Raw genomic sequence first — 6,000 nt, forward strand, 5'->3', positions numbered from 1 at the left:
ATGATGTGTATAAATGACTAGATGATGTGAAGGTTGTACAAGTAGTTTTTTGCGAATTTCATTTCTGAATTTAGAAATGCACCAAAGTGACTGAGGTAAAATTATATAATTTACAGTAGTGCTTCTTTAATATAGAATAAAATTATATGTCAAATTGCAATATTATTGCTCAAATGATAGACTGATAGATTTGCAACTGAAAATCTGCTTGCTAAAATAAACAGTGGCATTATACATCAATAGAAATTACCAGTCAGTTTTAAAAAAGTGCATGGCTCAGAAAGGTGATGTTAGTCCTAAGAAAAGGGTTACCATCAATTTGTTTGGAGAAGCTAATTTGATATTTTGTATATTCAATAAAATGTACATTACATTGTTTCTCAGTACTATAAACTGTCCTGCAGATGTATTGGTCTGCATAATGTATTGCTGAAGTAGCAGGTGCATCATTCAATATTTGCTTCTAGGTGTTTTATTTCAAATGGACATTGAAACAAAAAGCTCTTGGTTGAAATATGGTTAATATGTCATCTCTCTCTTTCTATGTGACCACTCCCTTTCTGCCTTTTTTCTCTCTTTCTCTTTTAAAGCATGAGAGAGTAAGAGAGGACAGAGAAAAGCAGCCTACCAGTTGGACTGGTAGAGTGGCTCTCCTCATTCAGAAACACCAGTTTATCTCACTGTACAAAGTGCTTACTCTATGAATGTTTGTGTGTGTGGGTGTCTGTATCATTATGCGCTAGTGTGCAGTTGTTAACTTGTGTCTCAAAATGAATGAGAGTTGTATCCAAAATGTTACAAATCTAATATAATGTTTTTGGGGGTACATTTTTTTAATTAACGTAAAATTAACATGGAATATTTAGGATTCTGTCATAAATCAAATGTGAATAAATAAGCTTTTCAGTGATGTTTCCATTGGTTTATTATGCTTGTATGGAGTGAGTTTTGGTTCTTTATTACATGCGAGAAAATAAAAGATCTGAGAGAAAAAAAAAAGTTTGAGAGAAAAAGTTATCACACTGATAGCAAAAAAACATTTCATGAGAGAAAAAAGAATATTTGAGAGAAAAAGTTTTCATGCCAATAGCAAAAAATAATAATATTTGAGACTAAAAAAAGTTTTGAGATAAAGTATTTTGTCATAGAACATAAAAAAATATATATTTGAAATTACTTCTGAGAAAAAAAATCTCTCTCAAAATACTTTGAAAAAAACTCTCAAATATATATGTTTTGCTATCAGTGTGAAAATATTTTCTCTAAAAAAAAAAAGTGTTTCTCTCGAAACGCTTTTCTTTGCTCTTGATGCAATTTCTTGCTCTCGTGTCAGGATTTTGCTTTCACTGTGAGAATTGTGTCATGGGCGGGGCCACGTTCCTATTGGCCAGTCGGGTGAGCATCGTCTTGTCTTGGGAGTCGAACTGAATCATTACACCATTGTTCGGTTCACCTGCATAGATGCCGTATCTGCCTTATGGCTAGTTAAGTTGAGCAGTGAGCACGGACACTCCAATGTTTGGGTAAGATGATGACACACAGCTGGCTGAGCAAGTTCAGTATCACTGAAGATTAAACATTAAAAAATAGCACTCATATTCATGAATGAACGTGTATTATATTATTTGCTTGCTAATCGCTAGTAAAGCTAACCAGCCATCATGCTAGGTAAACTTGCAAACTCACCTGGTTTATACTATGTTTAAATCAAATGCCAAATTAATGTTTTGATTTAGATAGTTTCACGCCTTATTTAGTGAGTAGTGAGCTAGTTTCTACCTTTGCACTTGTCTGCTAGCCTCAAAGCACCTGAAGAGTAACTGCTTGTTCTTACAACCTCCCGCACAACTTTCAACTAACGTTAGTATGCATGGAAAGTGGCAACCCTACAACTAGCTAACGTTAGACAGTGATTGACATACCGTTTGAAAGATTTAAAAGAAAAAATAATTACCATGACAGTACAGGCACAAACATATTTGTGGGTTGCTAATGTAAGAGTTAGTCCTAGACCTGCAATTTACCTTGTCAGCTCTAGACCTCAGCTAGATGGTAAAAAAAATTTAGAATAAGCCCTGTGTAGCTGGGTTTGTGAGCTATACATGCAGTGTAGCTAAACATCTGCAACAACCATACAAAGACTATTTTAAACAAAACTAGGTGGGACACTTTCAAACGGTATATCAATCACTGCTCACTACTCACTAAATAAGGCGTGAAACTATCTAAATCAAAACATTAATTTGGCATTTGATTTAAACATAGTATAAACCAGGTGAGTTTGCAAGTTTACCTAGCATGATGGCTGGTAAGCTTTACTAGCAATTAGCAAGCAAATAATATAATACACATTCATTCATGAATATGAGTGCTATTTTTTAATGTTTAATCTTCAGTGATACTGAACTTGCTCAGCCAGCTGTGTGTCATCATCTTACCCAAACATTGGAGTGTCCGTGCTCACTGCTCAACTTAACTAGCCATAAGGCAGATACGGCATCTATGCAGGTGAACCGAACAATGGTGTAATGATTCAGTTCGACTCCCAAGACAAGACGATGCTCACCCGGCTGGCCAATAGGAACGTGGCCCCGCCCATGACACAATTCTCACAGTGAAAGCAAAATCCTGACACCAGAGCAAGAAATTGCATCAAGAGCAAAGAAAAGCGTTTCGAGAGAAACACTTTTTTTTTTTTTTTTGAGAAAATATTTTCACACTGATAGCAAAAAATATATATTTGAGAGTTTTTTTTCAAAGTATTTTGAGAGAGATTTTTTTCTCAGAAGTAATTTTTAAAATTTCAAATGTATATTTTTTATGTTCTATGAGAAAATACTTTCTCTCAAAACTTTTTTTAGTCTCAAATATTATTATTTTTTGCTATTGGCATGAAAACTTTTTCTCTCAAATATTCTTTTTTCTCTCATGAAATGTTTTTTTGCTATCAGTGTGATAACTTTTTCTCTCAAACTTTTTTTTTTCTCTCAGATCTTTTATTTTCTCGCATGTAATAAAGACACATTTCTAACTCCATATTTGCTTGGACAATATTACCTGAGATACAACTATTTGAAGATCTGGAATCTGAGGGTGCAAAAAAAACTAAATACTGAGAAAATCGAAGTTATCCAAATGAATTCTTACCAATGCATATTGCTAATCATAAATTAAGTTTTTATATATTTATGGTAGGAAATTTACAAAATATCTTCATGGAACATGAGCTTTACTTAATATCCTAATGATTTTTGGCACAAAAGAAAAATCAATAATTTTGAACCATACAATGTTTTTTTTGGCTATTGCTAAAAATATACCCCAGCGACTTAAAATGGTAAAGATTTTCTGCTCCAGGGTCACAAATAAGCAACCCTCTATACAGATGACCAGATGTTTGTGCACCCAATGAAGCACAAGAAGCTCTTTGGATAATCTTAAATCTTGGTGGAGAACATGGTCATCAGGTTTTGTACAAACCTGTGGAGTTCATGCGGCCTGAATGGTGTTGCAAATACATTCTGAAATGAATCTTTTTCACTTAAACTTAACATTTTGCTCAAATCATTTGTAAAGAAGATAAAAAATGAAATCGTGGAAAATACAAAAGCATTTCACCCTTCTGTATAAAGAGAATCTACATACATTTTACAATGTCCAGTCATTTCTATGGTAAGACCACAGTCATTTAAATAGCTGTTTTCGCAACAAAAACACAGCTGCTCTTGTCCAAATGAATAACAATTGAGTTTGGAAGCACAACATAAGGCAAACACATCATCGGCAGCTGTTAATCAAAAAAATAATATTCTTACAAAACCTCAAAGACGATTATAATGTAATTTTGTCAATCTCAGCTACACTAACTAAATGCAACACTAAAATACAACCAGCAGATGGCGCTGCTCGCATTTAATCATGCACAGGCCAAAGAAACAACGACATCTCGAAGCTTGGGTTCTTCTTGATTCTTATCAACATTATTTAAAACCTCAGATTTGTTTTAGGTAGTCTTGCGTGCGTATGTGTATTATCTAAAAGAAAAGGAGTAAAGAGATGAAAGGAATCATTTGGTACGCGCAATAAAACTCACAAGAGCTGCTTGCTTACATTCTCTCTCTCTCTCTCTCTCTCTCTCTCTCTCTTTCTCTCTCTCTCACACACACACACACACACACACACACACACAGTCAGTCCCACCTCCCCCTCTTTGGTGTAAAGGTTTACATTTTTTCCAGATGTAACCCTTTTCACCGGTAACTCTCAGGAGAACATCTGATATACTCTCAAAACCATCTGTGGCTGACCATTACAAGGTTGATGGTTTGTTTCTTCCATGCCTTAGAAACGTTAGTATTTAGTATAGTATTTGCGTAAAACAAAAACAGCGATAAAGTGTTTAATACCATCATGAAACCTAATGTTAAATCACTGTGACCAGTAGGTGCTGTTATTGTTACTGTTGTTTCACTGTTCACTGACCACTGTGGTATGAAAAACAGTTTTAAAAGCCACAGTTCACCACTGAAAATTGGGACAAAGCTCTGGGAAAAGTCTGAGACTTTTATGTGAATAGACATTAGGGTAGGGTAATTGTAATTGCTGACAGGAATGAAAAGGAGGCTGAGATAAGAGTAGGCCTAGTGCGTTCAGTGGATTGTACTGTGTGATTGTTCAGCTGACAGAAAGTTCTGGAAATAAAAGACTCCATGAAACAGTTTTGAAAGTCATTAGTTGTGAAAATTACACATTCTAGGACCTTTATAAAGTGTGTGCCATTGTAAAAACTGATGCTTGGTTTTTATGGGCATTAAATTCAATATGCATCTAATCTGAACAGTCTATTACAACATTAGGAGATAGAAATATGGATATGGAGGATAGTTCACTCACCTCACCTCCATGTTGTTCCAAAGGTGTATGACTTTTTATTTTATGTGGAAAACAAATTAATGCATTTTGAAAAATAAATAAATTATATATATATATATATATATATATATATATATATATATATATATATATATATATATATATATATATATATATATACATATATATATATATATATATTGTCCATATAATGCAAGTCAATGGATAATTTTTTTTTTGGACCCCGAAGACTTTCCTTGTAGAGTTAAAAACAGTTCAAACTTTCTTCTTTTAGTCATACAGTTGTGTGACATAAGTTATTTTTTGCCTGCTTTACTTTCTCAGCAGGTACTCCACAGATGTACACAAACTCTAACTGTGTAAAGGGCAATCGAGAGTTAAAGTCTGTGCAGCAGATCTAAGTTAAAGAACTTAATGACCCAACCAGCTGCTGCTCATGTCAACCCCTCAAATCTCTCTTTTCCTCTTCTCCCCCTTTTTCTCCTGTTCTCATGAAGGCCGATAGAGAGATACTGTATACATTGCAAGGGTTAAAAGTTCAGAAAACAGACAGGAATATTAAATAATTAACTCTTTCATTTATCACAAAGAAAGAGAGAAAGATTACAACATTTTATTTTGGATGGGGTTTGGGAGTTCATATCTTGCATTTGGTTTGTTTGGGAGAATGAATTGCGCTAAATGAGTGATGTGTTTTTATGGAAAGCTGTTATACATCAATAAGGCAGCATGTGTTTCCAATAGGCAACCTCCCTGTTGACTCAGAGAGTCATATATATGTATACTGTGTATGTGTGAGGTGTGCAAATTAAACATACAGAGAAACAAAAAATATGAAGTCAGAAGTTGTGTCATCTAACTAAGCTAACAATTTTGTTTGCTGTCACAGTGTCTGATTGTTGTGCCCTGGACTGGCCACTTGATGGTGCTCTCCGCTTTAAATGTTACAGGCTATAAACTCTGTTTCCCATAGTCCTTTGCCTAATCTGTTCTGTTCTGATTATCATCACCTGTAGGTAAATTATTAATTATCTCATCACTATTTATACCATGCTCTCTCTGTCTTCTGTTGCTGCTTTATAGAATTCGATACATTGAGTTTTCTGG

The sequence above is a fragment of the Carassius auratus genome, chromosome 44 (genome assembly GCF_003368295.1).
Source record: "Carassius auratus strain Wakin chromosome 44, ASM336829v1, whole genome shotgun sequence".
In the NCBI taxonomy this organism is placed as follows: Eukaryota; Metazoa; Chordata; class Actinopteri; order Cypriniformes; family Cyprinidae; genus Carassius; species Carassius auratus.